This window comes from Pelobates fuscus, chromosome 3 (assembly GCF_036172605.1).
Source record: "Pelobates fuscus isolate aPelFus1 chromosome 3, aPelFus1.pri, whole genome shotgun sequence".
Classification (NCBI taxonomy): Eukaryota; Metazoa; Chordata; class Amphibia; order Anura; family Pelobatidae; genus Pelobates; species Pelobates fuscus.
This window is the reverse complement of record NC_086319.1, coordinates 213,616,711-213,634,703: the sequence shown is the minus strand read 5'-3', so window position 1 is coordinate 213,634,703 and position 17,993 is coordinate 213,616,711.

Genomic DNA, 17,993 nt, shown 5'->3' with positions numbered 1-17,993 from the left:
ACTACTTCTTTGTATTAGCAGATATCTGAAGTTTCACTGAGACTCCTGATAGGCCAGACCCTGTTTGGCTCTAGCAGCCTTGAGTGCCGTGGAAAGACACCTCGAGTGCCGTGCATGGCACTAGTGCCGTAGGTTGCCTACCCCTGCACTAGGATTTGGGGACTACATAAATACATATAAATACTGTGTGTTTGCTGTAGAGTGATTTTCAATTGAACACAAATGGAGCCAGAAAACATTTTGTGTGGTAGTATGTTCATATACAGCAGACTGTGGGAGCTCCTCTCCCCAAAATAAATGAGATTCACAGTGGTCCTGAATACATAAACTTTCAAAATCAGGTCTCCTGCTTTAATTAATTGGATTTTGCATTTAAAACACATTTGATTATGATAACACTTATCTTGATTTCCTAAATATATGCCTCAGATATGTCAGGGCCACTTACTGGGATTCCTGATAGGGCACCAGATTTCACTTGGTGTGTGCAGGCACTAAGACAAATATCATTGATGTCTGCTGTCACATGATTGCAGCACAATGTACACAATGTAATGCATGCCCAATGAGCACAGAATGGACAATGTCAAACAGGCTCCAGACCCTGACATATATAAGGGAAATATTCACTAAGCAATTCACTTTCTCAAAGGTTTAAAGGAAATATAAAATGCCCACATACCGTATTTAAAAAAAAATCTAGTTAGTAGAGTGATTTTAACCCCTTAAAGACCAAACTTCAGGAATAAAAAAGAATCATGACGTGTCACACACGTCATGTGTCCTTAAGGGGTTAATGGAAATGTCTAAACATGTTCTATTCCCACACTGAAAATATATCTAAACGCTTATTTTACTGGCCAATAAAAACGGATTTTATTCTGATATGAATAACATGATCTACAGATTTACAAAGACAGACAACAGAACAAATACAAATTAGTTAATGCTAGCAAAAAACAAATAACATAACATAAATACATTTCTAGCAAAACCACAGATAGAGCAATAGAGAGATGAGTGTCTCTCTTTATTTCTTTAATTATCAAAGGTAAAACTGGCTATATATGTACCAGACTTACAATTGAGGAAGTCAGAAAGAATAACAAGGCATTATTTTATCTTAAAGGCTAACAATAGCTCAACAACATTTAAATAATATAATCTTAATAATATAATAATAATAGTAATAATAATTTTAAATAATAGATAGGAAAAAAAAGTTGGCTACTGTAGTAAGGTGCACTTACCCCTGAAAATAAGTCACATACCAATTTGACTCAAGTTCACCCATTGACTCCAGATCACTAAGAAAACCTCAGACCATTGCTGTTAGCGTATCCACCCATCCAAGTTCTCCAGACCTCCATTTTTCAGCTATGGACCAACAAGAAAGTCTTTCCCTTGGGAAAGAGCAGTATAAAACCCTGGACACTGGATCTTTGATATAGTTTCTGGAGAAGTTTACTACATTAATAAAAATATTGTAACATTTCTCTTGTAGTTAGAAACTGGAGACCCCAATCTGTCACCTACTCACCTAAATCCACCTCCTATTAGGATACATATCCCAGGGGTCCTGATTAGGAAGTAGTAGAGAGACATTTATACAACCTGGAAATAATACCCGTAGGAAATACTTCCATTGTTTAATATATCTCCAAGTTTTATAGGTTAAAATCTAAAATTCAAATGCTGACTGAATCATATGTGACCGTGTCTGATCAAACAATATGACAGCCAGGGCTTAGGCTTTAGAAACATTAATTTTAAACTAGTTTACAGTTGAAAAAGATGAGGAAGAGAATAGCCCAAATCCATTACAGATTAAAGGACATTGCCTGCATATGTGGAGACCAAGTATTCCTCCCCCCTATAATTAAAGGGACACTAACGTTACTCAGACTACTTGATATCAATGAACTGCTCTGAGTGCAGTGTCCCTGTCTTTTCAACCCTGCAATGTAAAACATTGCCGCTTTTTCTTCCTAGCCACTAGAGTGACATGGAGCCCATAGGAAAGCATTGAACGCTGCGTCTTCCAAAGGAGAAGTTGATTGCACTTGCCGCGCATGCCCATCAGGTCTCCAACGCTCATCTATGAAGAGCATTGGATTGGACCATCATGGAGGAGGCCATGCCTCCACGATAATATTGCTGGAGGAGGAGAAGCGAGCAGAGCCGAAGGATCACCGCCACTGGAAAATGGTAAGTCAATTATTTTTAAAAATAATTTTTATGGCAAACGTGGCCAGTGGCGTACACACAACCCATGGGGCCCCGGTGCGAAAACGGATCCGTGGGCCCCCCCGCTCACGCGCGCTTACTCTGCGCGGGCTGGGGCCGCAACACATGGCGGCGGGCACCGGGTCGCAGGGCTGCGACCTGTGCGACCGTGGTATGTACGCCAGTGCATGCATAAACACATACACTTAAAGGACCACTACAGACACCCAGATCACATCAGCTCAATTAAGTGGTCTGGGTGCCAGGTCTCTAGTTTTAACCCTGCAGCTGAAAACATAGCAGTTTCAGAGAAACTGCTATGTTTCACTGAGGGTTAATCTAGCCTCTAGTGGCTGTCTCATTGACAGCCGCTAGAGGATTTCCTGCGATTCTCACTCTGAAAATCACAGTGAGAAGACGATGAACGTCCATAGGAAAGCATTGAGTAATGCTTTCCTATGGGCGGTTTGAATGCGCGCGTGGTTCTTGCCACGCATGCGCATTCGGAGCTGAGAGGCGGATCGGGGCAGAGAGATTCCCAGCGCCAAGGGAGTCCGGCGCTGGAGAAAGGTAAGTGCTTAAGACACACACACTCTCATGAACAGACGCACACATTTACTGACAGACACACACTCAGTAACAGACATACATACACACTCACTAACAGACGCACACAAACATACTCAGTAACAGACACACACACTAACACACACACTCTTAACACACACACACACACACTCACTAACACATTAACATACACACTCACACACACACACACACACTCTTAGACTAACACACACACACACTCTAACACACACTCACACTCTAACACACACACTAACATACACTCACACTCACACACTAACATACACTCACACACACTAACACTTTTTTTTAATCCCCCCAGCCTCCTTACCTGTGGGAGAGCTGAGGGGATTCCCTGAGGTCCAGTGGTGTTGCTGGCCCTGCTGTCACCCGGCTGGCCGGTCCTGCGGGCTTGTGAGGGAGCACGGTCTCCTGGGTGCTTCCTCTTCAGCTCCCTCGCGCGCCGCGTACTGATGCCGGAGCCGGAAGATTACGTCATCTTCCGGCTCCGGTATCAGTGCGGTGTGCGAGGGAGCTGAAGAGGAAGCACTCAGGCGACAGTGCTCCCTTGCTCGCCCGCAGGACCGGCCAGCAGGGCCAGCCTCGGGGGACCCTGAGGTGGGCGGCTCCTGGGCCCCCCAGGAGAAGAGGATGGCCCAGTGACATACATACCTGGGTCGCAGGGCGGCCGGGCCCCCTGGTGGGCCAGGCCCGGTCGCAGCCGCGACCTCTGCGACCCCGGTATGTACGCCACTGAACGTGGCTGTAGACCTGTACTTAACTAGGGACAGGGGCACTATGCCGTTAGGAATACATGTTTGTATTCCTAACGCTCTTATTGTTACCCTGCACCATGGATCACTTCTCTGATGCTGCTCGCTGCAATGAAAAGGATAATTCTTGCAAAATTGGTATAGCTCACCTTGGTCACGTTGAATTGTGACTCAACATTAAACTCCTGCATACCGTATTTCCCAGCATAATAGTCGCCACCGCATAATGGTCGCACCCTCGTTTTTCAGTCCACAAATTGGTTCAAATACAATTCATCACATAAAAGTCGCAGAATTGACCATTGCTGGTTTTGTCTGTGAGACATTCTTATTCTTGAAAACTGATGATGAGGGTTAATTACCATTACCATTATCAGTCTATTGTATTTTAGTGCATTTTATCTATGTAATGTTTTAGGAAATGTGCATGTTCTCAGCAGCTATGTTATCAGCAACTATAATGTTAGCATCAACTGTTGAAAACTGTTACAACCCCCCCCCCCCCCCCCAAAAAAAAACCCCCAAAGCTTCACATAATGGTCACATATAATATGGCGAAAAATTAATTTTACATACTGGTCGCACACCGCATAATGGTCGCACCCTCATTGTTAAGGAAAGGAATTAGGCATAAAATCTGCAACCGTTATGCTGTGAAATACGGTAGTTTTAAATATTATTGTGATTCCTAACCATCAAATGAATTAGTGTGCATTTGATTAAGCTTGTTATTGAATCTTGGTTTAACTGAATTCTGGAACCTTGGTTTGGCTTTGGAATTTACTTCTCATGATTATACATTGTCCTTGACCTGGTTTGTTACTATTGTTTATTCCCCTCCCTGGAATCCTCATTCTTGACTTTTCCTGACTATTCTACCTGTTTGTAGGCTATTGTTCATTTTCACCTCACTATATGCATTACTTTACGTCCTGTGTCCCAGTACACCTACCCCCACACAGCACTCCTACCCCCCCCCACACAGTACCCATACCCCCCACACACAGTTCCCCTACCACCCACAGCAGTACCCCTACCCCCCCAGCACCCTTACCCCCGCCCAGCACGCCTACCCCCCACACAGCACAGCACCCCTCTCACACACACATTACCCCTCATACACAAACACACACATACAGCACCCCCCACACATACAGCACAGCGTGTATTCAGCAGACTGTGTGCGTGTATTCAGCGGACTGTGTGCGTGTATTCAGTGGACTGTGTGCGTGTATTCAGCGGACTGTGTGCGTGTACTCAGCGGACTGTGTGCGTGTACTCAGCGGACTGTGTGCGTGTACTCAGCGGACTGTGTGCGTGTACTCAGCAGTCTGTGAGTGTGTACTCAGCAGTCTGTCTGTATGTGTTTCCAGCAGACTGTGTGTGTGTATTCATCAGTCTCTGTATTCAGCAGTCTTGTGTGTGTGTGTGTGTATTCAGCAGACTGTGTGTATGTATTTAGCAGTCTGTGTGTGTATGTATTGCATTTGTTGGAGATACTAATAAATATAAGCTTAATTTTATCTATTTATATCATTATTTAAAATTTGTATCATTGAACTCTCTGTGTTCTTTTAAAACAAAAGTTATTAGTTCGGACAACAGTACAAGTTGTTTTTTCTAAACTTAAACATCCGTATTTGGGTTTAATTGCCGTGTTGGCACTTTAAGGAAAAAAAAGTTGGCATGTATTGCGGTTTGGGCACTTGGGCTCAAAAAGGTTCGCCATCACTGATCTAGGGGATGTATATGAGCTGTAGTGTGTGTATTTGCATTGGTAATTTTGTATTGGTGCTGTTTTGTGTTTGTGTGTGTGTGCATAGGGGGCATCGGTTAAGGAAGGGGGTATCATAGGGGCATCCTGGTGGTACAGTAGGTTCGGTGCACTCTCTGGCTGGAGGCATACTTAATTCTGACAAGCTCCAGCGTTACTGAGAGCATTACCATGGTACCGCTCCCAGTGACTGGAGCTCACCTCCGGAGGTGAGAACATATGCTTCCTGCGCCCCTCTGCATAATTGAGTAGTGGGCCAGTGAAGGAGGTCTCTGATCTCCCCACTGGCCCATGAAGATGAAGGGACTCTGTTGCATGTTTGGGTCATGTTTGGCTCACTTCAGCGTCTCCACCCTTCTTTATGAGTTGATCCTGACTGGCGCAGAGCGGCATTTTGCAGTGTATGCATGATAGCGTTCCAATGCTTTCATATGAGAAAACATTTGATTGGCTGAGATCATCAAGTTTGATGATCTCAGCTAATGAAGTGGAGCCAGCTGCAACCGTTACCGTGCAGCGCTTGAAAAAGTTGAATAAATCACCTTTTTAACCTGAGGTAAGGAGTTGCCAGGGGACTAAACAGCTATTTAGACCTATAGTGTCAGGAATACACTATAGTGTTTAATCTGACTGTGATCATCACTGTATTTCTGTCCATCTGTCACTGCCTTACTGTCTTTCACAGCCACTTTTCCCTCTGTCACTCATTCCCACATTGTCTTCTCTCCCTTTGTCACTAACTCTATGTCTCTCAGTGTCACTCTCACTCTGCATTTCCATATGACTTTCAGTGTCACTTTGTGTGCATATATTATATAGCCATTACATATATTTATCCTTGCTCTCACGCTGTAGGTAGTGATGCCGGTGCCAAAAGCCTTAGGGTTGACGTAAATAGAATTCCATAGACAAGGCTGCACTCACAGACTTCTTAAAATCCAAACTTCTTTATTAGGTGTACATTAAAATTAGGATCCTAATTTTAATGTATACCTAATAAAGAAGTTTGGATTTTAAGAAGTCTGTGAGTGTAGCCTTGTCTATGGAAATATATATATATCTCCATGCCAAAAAGGGCAATTCAACCTTTAACATATATTTTAATTTGTCTATTCTCCTCTAACCAACTACATTTACATATATTACAAATGGTGATACATTTCACATAATTATGTGGTTTAATTTCACATAATAACAAACTTCCCCTCTTTCTCTAGTACCAAAATGTCTACCTCTTAAAATGCTATCACTTATTACAAAGTTGAACACACCATTTTATAGATTCCAGACAGCTCTTAAGACAAAAAACTAATTGGGGTGGGTTAAAAAGACTGTCATGGGAGATTCGGGACAGTGGCAGGAATAGATTAGGAAACAAATGTGAGCTTTATTCCTCTTATAAGTGTCCCCACTGCTTCATCCCTTGTTTCTGTCTCTCTCCATAGGATTCAATGTACCAAAACCCATTTTATTAATGGAATTTCAAAATCAATTGAGCCTAGAATAATGGAAATAGATATCTCAATGCGATATCTTGCTGTACATTAGCTGGTAATTTAAGGGTTAGCAGGGTGCGTCTATTTTATTCTCTAGGAGGTAATCCTGAAAAACGTGACTTCTATCCAAAGTAATTGCTGGCTACCGTCACTAGTCACATAGTACTAGAATTTTGCAGGAAGCTTGATTGAGACGGAGTGGTTACAGCTCGGCAGTTAGTTTTGGTTTTGCTTTTATTGAACAAACCCTTCTGGACTTGAATCCTGCAGGTGCTAGTTGGCTCTGTAAATTAATTAATTTTGTTTCTTAAATTGGTTAGACATGTTAACTTTAAGACTTTCAGCTATCTTAACAATACAGTTCTCTTTATTTTGTGGAAAGTATATTTTAATTCTTGTCATTACATCAGAAGAAGAATACAATTAAAACTATGAATGTTTTTATTTATATATATATATATTTATAAAATATTTTATCAGAAAGGATATGTTTGAATTTCTCTAGTTTTCAAGTATGTTAATAATTAAATTGAATTGAAAGGGAATTTCATGGTTCCTCCTAGAATGCTAGCCCGCTGTAGTTATGATGTCAGGTAGGGCCAGCCTTAGGGGTGTGCGAGCTGTGCGGCTGCACAGGGCGCCATGGAGCAGGGGGCGCCCTGCGGTCAACACAGCTAACACATTGCTGGCTACCCGGGTGGAGGATTTCACTATTCTCTATGCGGGATTCAAAAAAATAAATAAAAAAACAACAACATTGCGGCGGGGACAGGGCTTAGTGTGCGGCGGGGGTGGGGCTAAATGACAGGACTAGACGTGCCGGGTAATTGCTGCATGGGGAGCAAGAAAGAGTCCCTGCTTCCCCAACAACCAGAATCCAGGAGGTGCACTACTTGAATAGAGGTAACTATGTGTGACTGTCTGCCTCTGTGTGTGTGTGTGTGTGTGTGTGAGACTGCCTGTGTGTGTGTCTGTATGTGTGTGTGTGTGACTGTCTGCCTGGGTGTGTGTGTGTGTGACTTCCTGTGTTTGTGTGTGTGTGTGTGTGTGTGTGACTGCCTGTGTTTGTGTGTGTGACTGTCTTCCTGTGTGTGTGTGTGTCTGTGTGTGACTGTCTGCCTGTGTGTGTGTGTGTGTCTGTGACTGTCTGCCTATGTGTGTGTGTGTGTGTGACTGTCTGTGTGTGTGTGTCTGTGACTGTATGCCTGTGTGTGTTTATGTGTGTGTGGCTGTCTGCCTGTGTGTGGCTGTCTGCCTGTGTGTGGCTGTCTGCCTGTGTGTGTGGCTGTCTGCCTGTGTGTGTGGCTGTCTGCCTGTGTGTGTAGCTGTCTGCCTGTGTGCGTGTGTGTGGCTCTCTGCCTGTGTGTGTGTGTGGCTGTCTGCATGTGTGTGTGCCTGTGAATGTCTGCCTCTGTGTGTGTGTGTATGTGTGTGACTGTCTGTCTGCCTGTGTGTGTGTGTTGCTGTCTGCATGTAACAGTGTGTGTGTGACACTGTATATGTGGCTGTATGTACGTGACTGTCCATCTGTACCTGTGTGTTTTTGTAATTGTCTGCCTGTAACTGTGTGTGTGTGTGTGTGACTGTCTGCTTGTAACTCTGTGTGTGTATGTGTGTAATGAATATTTATTTTTAAATCATCATTAATTTAATAAATGCCCTATGCAATCACTACACTTCTATACACACACTATACATGGATGACAGCGGAGAGGGGGGCACTGCAAAGATGTTTTGCACAGGGTGCCTAAAGGCCTAAAGCCGGCCCTGATGTCAGGAATACCTTAGCCCCAATTCCTGTTAATTAGTGAAGTTGTTTTGCAACCGTTTGCCCTCTTACCTGTCACCAGTGACGATAGATAGATAGATAGATAGATAGATAGGGATACACTGGCAAATAATGAACTTTGTTCTAATATTAAAATAGTTATTTAATTTAGGGATAATAAAAACACTTACATTGCATTAGCTCAATAATTACAACTGGCCTAATCCAAGTTGAACGACTCCTTCTAGGTTCAATCCCTTTGAAAGCCTCTGTTAGTCTGTGTAGTAATTAATATATTATATTTTACTGTTCATTATCATAAAATATTAGAGGATGCTTTGGGTAACCACACAAGGTTTAGCAAAAAAATCTGTGTGGGCTTTGGTCTCTGGGTGCTGTCTGGTGTTTTTATTTGGTAAGTTTTTTCCCCAAGATTTGTGTATATATATACATATATACCAGTAAGGTGACAGCAGCCGAACAGCTTAGGCAATAGTTTAATTCATCGTATACAGATAATGGAGCTAGTGATGATTATTTAATTACATATTATATATGCCCTTCTCTTGCACTGCAAACAGTGGGAAAACTAGGATTGGCTTAGCGGTGTTAGATGCTTCCTACTCTGGGCAGAGCTCTCTGAAGGAAGGTACGAATTATGGAGACTACTTCTTTGATGACCTGGATGCTATGTGCTGCTAAAGCAAAAATACTTTGGGTCTGTCATAGCGATAAGTCCTCATCACTTTCTCGCTGGGTGGCTAGGATGGAGGAGATTAGACAATATAAAAGTATATCGAGCACAATGGAGATTGGCTGGACTACTAGTCCTTGCCAGAGGCGCAGACCCTCCTTGCAATGGAATTTTGCTCCTGGGCAATGGGCTGAGGTTGATCTATACTTTTTGTGTTTGTTTGTTTGTTTGTGAGATGCCTTGTTTGCCTCCCACTTATTCCCATCACTTATCGGGGGGGATGTCACTCTTTTTATCATTACTCTACTCTTTATATGACCATCTGATTCTCATTAATGTATTTTTTCTGTCCAAAAATTTTCTGCACTCTATTTTGTGAACTTGGTAAAGATGTACCACATCTAAATAACTATGTTCCCGTGAAAAGTATTCTGCCTCTCCCGAAGGTGGGTTATATTTGCAATACTGTTGTTATCTATTTCAGATGTGTTACATTTAGAAGCTGTTTATTTAATTTCCTGGTTATATCTGATGTATGTAATAGAGCCGCAAGGTGATAACACGCTTTGTTTAGAAATAACCAGTGATACCTTTGCATTTTGTTTGCCTGTTGTACCAAAGAAACATTGTCTTTTCAGTCTTAAAAAAAGAGAGGTGACTTAATCCTTTTTATACTTCTATACTTATGATAAAAACAGAAAAAAAAATCAGCACTTGTACAATACTGATACAGTCCAAAGGCGCTCAATCACCAAAAACAGAGTCTCTCTCTTGTCCTGTTTTACCCTACATGTACTAATGACACTGTTTGTTTGACAATCTTATATGTATTGCAAGCCTTGAATTATGATCATTATCACACCTCAATAAAAACTTTATTGAAAAACAAAACAAAAACAAATATTTATTATAATCTTAAAGGATCACTATAGGGTCAGGAACACAAACATGTATTCCTGACCGTATAGTGTTAAAACCGCCATCTAGACCCCCTGGGCCCCTCATGCCTCCATAAATATAGCAAAATCTTACTGTATTCAAGCCTGAAGCTGTAACTCTGCGTGCTGTTTGCCTCAGAAAAACAAGCAGTCTGTTGACATCATCAGAAGTGGTAGCCTGATCCAATCACAGTGCTTCTCCATAGTATTGGATGAGACTGACAAGGAGGCAAATCAGGGGCAAAGCCAGCATACACAGCCCTGGCCAATCAGCATCTCCCGAATCTCTATGAGGAATGTTCAGTGTCTGCATGCAGAGGGTGCAGACACTGAATGTTTGGATGCATTTTAGGCAGCCATGACCCAGGAAGGATCTCTAACAGCGATCTGAGGAGTGGCCAGTGAAGTAATCACTAGGCTGTAATGTAAACACTGCATTTTCTCTGAAAATACAGTGTTTACAGCAAAAAGCCTGAAGGTAATGATTCTACTCACCAGAACAAATTCAATAAACTGTAGTTGTTCTGGTGACTATAGTGTCCCTTTAACCTACAATGTTCCTCTAAACTCCATCTCTCATGAAAAACATGTTTCATGATTAATAAGCAGTACATGCTGTAACCTATGATGTTCTTACAATATGCTGATTTGCCTGTGTCATTGTATTGCATAATAGGGGCTAAACACTTTGACCTGTGAGGCGGCTGAAACAATCAATCACTGGTCGTTGTATCGACACATGCTTCACATAAAAGCTACATTGCACACACAAGGACATTGCCAATACATATCACTGTGTGTAGAAGCAGGACGATTTGCTTCTGAATCTAAGACTGAAGAGAAAATGTATACAATATAATAAAACTTGAAAAATTCTCTCACCAGCAAGGTTTTCCAATCAATCTGCCCTGTGCAAAGACCCCTTCTATTTGCCCCTCAATAAACTATAGACACAAACATCATAAGCAGCAGGTGCACATACCAACCAAAATTATACAATAAAATTACATTTTCATGCCTTTATTCTGACTAGGTCCTTAGTATACATATACCATTCCATTACTTTATCCACTTTAGTGACTGTGAATCAACACAAATATAACCAATATAATGTAGGGCCTAACTACAACATAGATACGAAAAGTGTGAAAAATATTTGGTCTGCCACTTCAGTTATGTGTTTCAGTGTCCATTTTGGCTCTAACTTCACATCCCAATACTAAGCAATATAGTTGTAGGTTTCCCTTAGGTAAGTGCCTAAACACAAAGATATAAAAATTATACACGTGCTAAAAGATCAAGCTTCTAGATTCCAATAAGAATGTAGACTATATGTACTGTTGTATGTCTATTCTATATTTGGGTGAAAAGCCCGTGAACATTATTGTATCCTCTTAAATAAATAGCTTCTGTCAAAATGATTGTTTTTAAGAAGACCTGGTGCCCTTTAACTCTATTATATTCTATACATAGATGGAACTTCATTCACTAGAGAATCTATAGCAGGAGAGACCAACTTTAACAAAATGGTACAGTCAACGTATCCCTATTGCCAGATAAAACGTAAAAATAGTTACAATGAATTGTAAAATGTACGATTTTGGAATGTAATAGGTCTACTTTATCTTCATTGCTCATATCTGAAAAGCAATATAAAATAATTGACAAGTCTATTGTTCTAAACTGTTCCCGAATCATACTTGTGAATATGTCTATGGATCAATAGGCTCTCTTATGAATTGGATGCTCAAACAATTATGGTAAGGTGCCAAAAACAGGCCAATTATCCTGGATTTAAAAATATTTTGGGCTTTCATTATTAATCTGAACCCCTCGGCCTTAATTTTTCAGAAATGTTTCTATTTTTTTGATCTCGTCACCAAATGCAAAGCATTTATTGTAACTGCTTACATTTCTCTTAGTAAACATGGACATGTCATATTAACTGTTGTGAGGTTCTCTCTTACGGTGAGCTAAAATTAGACTTTAATATACTATCAGTCTTGTAAACCTTTAACATACCTCAAATGGATTCCCATACTTGGGACAAGGAGTGCTAGTAAGATTAAAATGAAAATCACACAAACATGACTAGAGAGTGCTTTCAGTTGCATATGTATTAAACATAGAATACTTTATCTACACCCAGGAAGCCTGCTGTGATGCTAAAACCCCCAAAACAGCTAGTCCCCATACATATTGTAGAAAAATACACGTTATCTATAGGACAATACATGGAAAATTTAAAGCATGTTTCAGAGTTAACCCATATCAAAAAACAATAAAACAAATGAAAAGGCCAGACACATGAAACAAATAAATAAAATTTTCAACTAGTAAAGTGTATGTTTTATTTATGAACAATTCACAAAAGCTGCATATGTCAAACTACATCTCTGGCATAGCACAACATTACCGTTTAATAAATTATATACACTGTCGCTATCTCCTGCTAAGGCCAATCACAGGGTGCACGCATTCTCAGGGTGAGATGTTTTACTTGGAAAGTTTGGTTGCTATGGTGACAACTTACACAGTATGTGTTTCTGTGCTTTACCAGTAAGTGGCGACTCTATAAGTGGTTGATGTCTTTGTCACCGGCCCATAAAGACAAGGTTGGAAACCTGTTGGTAAATAGCAGTCGCTACTAACTACTGGCTGTTAACCCCTTAAGGACTGAGCCAAATGTACACGTTTTGATAAAAAAAAACGTAAACAAAACTTGGAATTTGACTATATGTCTGTTCAACCGTAATTCACCTTTTTCATATTAAGTGCACCCACACGTATTATATATAATTTTATTCAGGAGAATCAGGGCTTTCATTTAACCTCAAATATTTAGCTATGAAACATAACTTAATATGAGTAAAATATAAAAAATGTGAGAAATTAATAAATGTTATTTTTTTAGTTCTACGTGACATTTTAACTGTGAATGTCATAATACTGTTTGCTTTTACTGCAATAAAATACATATTTGTATTTAGCATGTCTCGCGTGTAAAACAGTACCTCCTATGTACAGGTTTTATGGTGTTTTGGGAAGTTACAGGGTCAAATATACTTTTCCCCCTCACTGTACATGTGGAAATTACTTGTTATTTCTCTGAGACCAACTGGTTTTATGAAATGCTTTAAGGTACTTGTCCTTAGCTACCCCATTCAATTCTTGATTTCCAACCTGAATTACTGATTACCAAGTCAAAGAAAAGACTTTGTAAAAAAAAAAAAAAAAAAAAAAAAAAAAAAGGCTGTTGTTTACAATGTGGCTATTTGCTTTATTTGTTTTGCTATGAGTTTTGTATTTACTTACAAACAGGATTCATTTATAAAAAAGGGGCATGACAAAAGGTCATTTGCAATAAACTAAGCTATGGCAGTGTCCTGTAATTGCATGAAAGCATCCTCTAATGGCATATTATATAAAATGATAAATATCATTGTTCTGATATTTATTCAGGAATAGAGTAAAATACAAGGTCAGTAATTTTCATTCTCTGCAATGTTTTCTGGTTTATTTGAGCACTTAACCAATTCAAAACCAGAAATCTGTTTGTGAAACATTACTCCATTCTTAATTGCATGATTTTCCTATTACATGACGAGAAGTCATGATTTTATTAAAGACACAGAGGCGAGTATTGCATATCCCTTTCTTTACTGTTGACAAATAGCAGCAAAGGAAACAAACAGAATGAAAAAAGAATGAACATGTGATAACATAGGCCCCTCCCCCTCAGGTCCCAGTATAACAGGCAGCACTTCCCTTCCATTTCCCTCTTTCTGCAGATGCGACCAAAGAACAATGTCCATAACCAGAGTAGTGTGAGAATAAAGTCCCAAGGTAATAGTATAAAACCGAAGAAGGCATAACATCAAAAACTGGGAAGTGTGACCGTAGAATCCATAGGACCGATGGAGGACAGCGGGAGGAGACCAATAAACCGGACCATTGCTAGACGTCTTGCCGGATTAAGCTGTGGAGATATAAAGAACAGGAGCCAACAGGTTAAAGTCGATACTTGCAACAAGTTACAAGGTTACACCAGTGAGAACAAAGACCCCTGTATGTACAGTCCCACAAAACAATTAATGTTAACATATCCATTATTATTGAAAACAACAAGGTCTAAGGACGGCCCCACTTACCGTCTCAAACTATACTATGCGTTGTATCGTGGTATGAGTAATTTGGGTGGGGAGATACATACTTACCAGCGTGTAAGAATAACAAAAAAGGGTGGGGCAATACTCGCCTCCGTGTCTTTAATAAAATCATGACTTTTCGTCATGTAATAGCAAAATCATGCAATTTTATAACAAGACACGGAGGCTCATATTGCAAGTTTAAAGCTGATCCATTATCACAGCGAATGTGTGTGGGGCCGGCCGAAAGTAGAATTCTCGGAAGGTAGATTCCCTAGACCAATCAGCTGTTCTCATAATGTCTTCTAGGCGGGCGCCCGCCGACATCATAGAAGAGGCTGATGCCCCTCGTACTGAATGGGCGCCAAACACTGTAGTGTCAATGCCCGCTTGGGCTAGCAGCCATTTCACCCAGCGTGACAAGGTAGTGCTGGAAACTGGGTGAAAAGGAGGACGGAAAGATAAGAACAACTGATGAGAGGCAGTAGAGCGGTGTGGTTCGGTGCGAGATTCATATTCACGAAGGCAGGTCACTGGGCATAGCGAAGGAGAGGCAGGGAAACTAGGGTAGGATACCGCTTTGATGGAAGTCTTAGTGCGCCTGCTGATGTTAAAAGTTACCCCGTCCGGGGTGTATGACTTGGCATCGACGTCCAGTGCACTAACATCCGAGACTCTCTTGCATGAGATGAGACAGAGCAGGCACACCAATTTGGCGGACAGCTGTTTGAGGGAGAGTCCAGCATTAGCGGGCCAGGATGAGAGGAAAGCCAATACAACGGAAACATCCCAGGTCGTGGAGTAGCGGGGCCTGGGCGGCCTTGAAAATTTAGAACCCTTGACGAGTCGGCACACTAGAGGGTGTTGTCCCGCGGGGCGGCCCTCGAAACCTTGGTGAATCGCCGAGATAGCGGAACGGTAAAGGTTAATAGTCCTGTAAGCCTTACCGGCTTCGAAGAGAGACGTCAGGAACTGCAGGATCGTTGTTACAGGGGCCGAAACGGGATCCTCGTTCCGAGCCATGCACCAGCTAGCCCAAGCTCGCCAAGCTGACCCATATGCCCGTCTAGTGCCGGGAGCCCATGCTGCTGCCAATAAGTGTCTAGTTGCGTCCGAAACTCCTGGGATTTCCCAGGGTCCCCGGAGATTCGCCATGCCAGAAGTGGGAGAGAGCCCTCTAGCCGGAGGGGATGATAGCGCCCCGTCGGGTCTTGCAGCAGGTCGTGGTGTCCCGGCAGGAGTCGAGGATAGTCCAACGTCATCTCGAGCATTTGGGGAAACCAAGACTGCGTTTCCCAGAATGGGGTGACCATGACTAGCTCCGCCCGGTGTTTGCGGGCCTGCAGGAGTGAGCGAGGGATCATGGAAAATGGGGGAAAGGCATAGAGGAGTCCTCCCTGCCAATCTTGTAGGAAGGCATCCACTGCCTCCGCCATTGGGTCCGGCCTCCAGCTGAAGAAGCGTGGGAGTTGGGCATTGAGCCGGGAGGCGAAAAGGTCTATGGTAAATGGTCCCCAGAGAGATGATATATTGGAGAACACCTTCCTGGCTAATCTCCAGTCGCTGGTGTCTGAAAGATAACGTGAACCCCAGTCCGCCTGGACGTTGTGCAGACCAGGTAAGTACTCCGCGTAGACCATCAGGTTCCGTTCCAGGCAGAATTCCCAAAAATCTTTCGCCAACCTGGCCAGGACCGCCGACTGTGTACCACCCAGGTGGTTGACATATCTCACCGCCGAAACATTGTCCATGCGGAGCCGAATACATGATAGGGCACGGTCCTTGGCGAAGCTGCGGATGGCGAAGGAGCCTGCCAGAAGCTCCAGGGCATTGATATGTAGTCGGGCTTCGGACTCCGACCACCGGCCCCCAGTTGAGATTCCCTCGCAGTGGGCTCCCCAACCGTGTAGACTCGCATCCGAGTCGATCGTGAATTCCGGCATTGAGCCGAAGATGGCTTTGCCATTCCATGCAGACAGGTTGAGAATCCACCATCGCAACTCGTCTTTCATCTCGTTGTCCAGAGAGACCAGGTCTGCGTAGGATGCCCCGGCCCTTAGGTGAGCGATCTTTAGGCGCTGTAGCGCTCGGTAGTGGAGTGGGCCTGGGAACACGGCCTGGATTGAAGAGGCCAGCAGGCCTATGAGGCGTGCCAATTGGCGTAAGGTGAGCTGGGGCCGGATAAGGGCCCTGCGCAACTCTTTGCGGATGGATCGAATCTTGGATATCGGGAGACTCAGCGTTGCTGCCCCCGAATCCACTTGGAATCCTAGGAATTCCAAGCGGGTGGCGGGGGTCAGGCATGACTTCTCCCAGTTGATTATGAAACCTAAGCGTGACAGGAGGTTTATGGCTAGTCGTAGATGTGTGAGGAGGGTGGAACGCTCCTGAGCCATGAGGAGAATATCGTCTAGGTAGACGATTAGTCGAACTCCTCGACTGCGTAGCCAGGCCATAACGGGCCGTAGAAGCTTTGTGAAACACCACGGGGCTGAGGATAGGCCAAAGGGCAGACAGGTGAACCGCCATGTTTCGTGTCGCCAGTAAAAGCGTAGGAGGTCCCGAGAGGCCTCCGCTATTGGCACTGTCAGGTACGCGTCTTTTAGGTCTAGTTTCGCTAGCCAGTCTCCGTGGAGGAGGAGATCCCTTAGCAGGTGAATACCCTCCATCTTGAAATGGCGGTACCTGACTACGGCATTGAGGGGGCGCAAATTTATGACTGGCCTCAATTGGCCGCCTTTCTTTTCCACTAGGAAGATATTGCTTATTACGCCCGCAGGGTTGGGGGGTGCTAGTTCGATAGCCCCTTTGAACCGGAGGGTTGAAAGTTCTTCGTCGATCCGACCGCGATCCTGGAGGGAAAAGCGGATCGGTCGAGGAGGGGGAATGTGTGTGGGGTGGCAGGTGAGTTCTATATTGAAGCCCCGAATAGTGGCCAGTACCCAGGGATCTGAAGTGATTTGTGACCAGGCTGGGAAAAAATGTTGGAGTCTGCCCCCTATGTAACCCGGAGAAGAAATGTGTGGTATAAGGCAACTCACCGTATGGTCGTCTTGAGCTTGGGTTAGCCCGAAGGCCTCTGGATCGCCATTGACGTCCGCGGGATGGAAAAAACATGGGGCGGGAGGTCTCCTGGTACTGGTTATAGTGTTGGAAGGAGCCTCTTCCCGTGCCACGGGATTGGGGATAGTTGCGGCCGGACAGACGGCTCCTGAGTCTGCCGGCCCTGGTAGAGACCCGCCCCTGGAATACTCGCCTCATGGAGGCCTGGGCCTTGTCTAGAGCCGTGAATGCTCCCACAAAACGCCCTAAATCTTTAATGAAGGAATCTCCGAAGAGGAGTCCTTGGGCGTCCTTGCCCGCCTCCGTAAGGGCGAGGTTGGCCAGTTTGGGCTCAATTTTGAATAATATGGCTTTACGCCTTTCAATAGATAGGGAGGTATTTACGCTCTCAGCAATACAAATTGCTCTCTGGACCCAACCTCTAAGGTCTTCAGGGTCGACCATGCGGTTCTCCGCTCTGGCGTCTTCCGCCAAGTCAAATAGTTTGGCCAAAGGCCCGAATATGTCCAGGTGCTTGTCCTGGCAGGA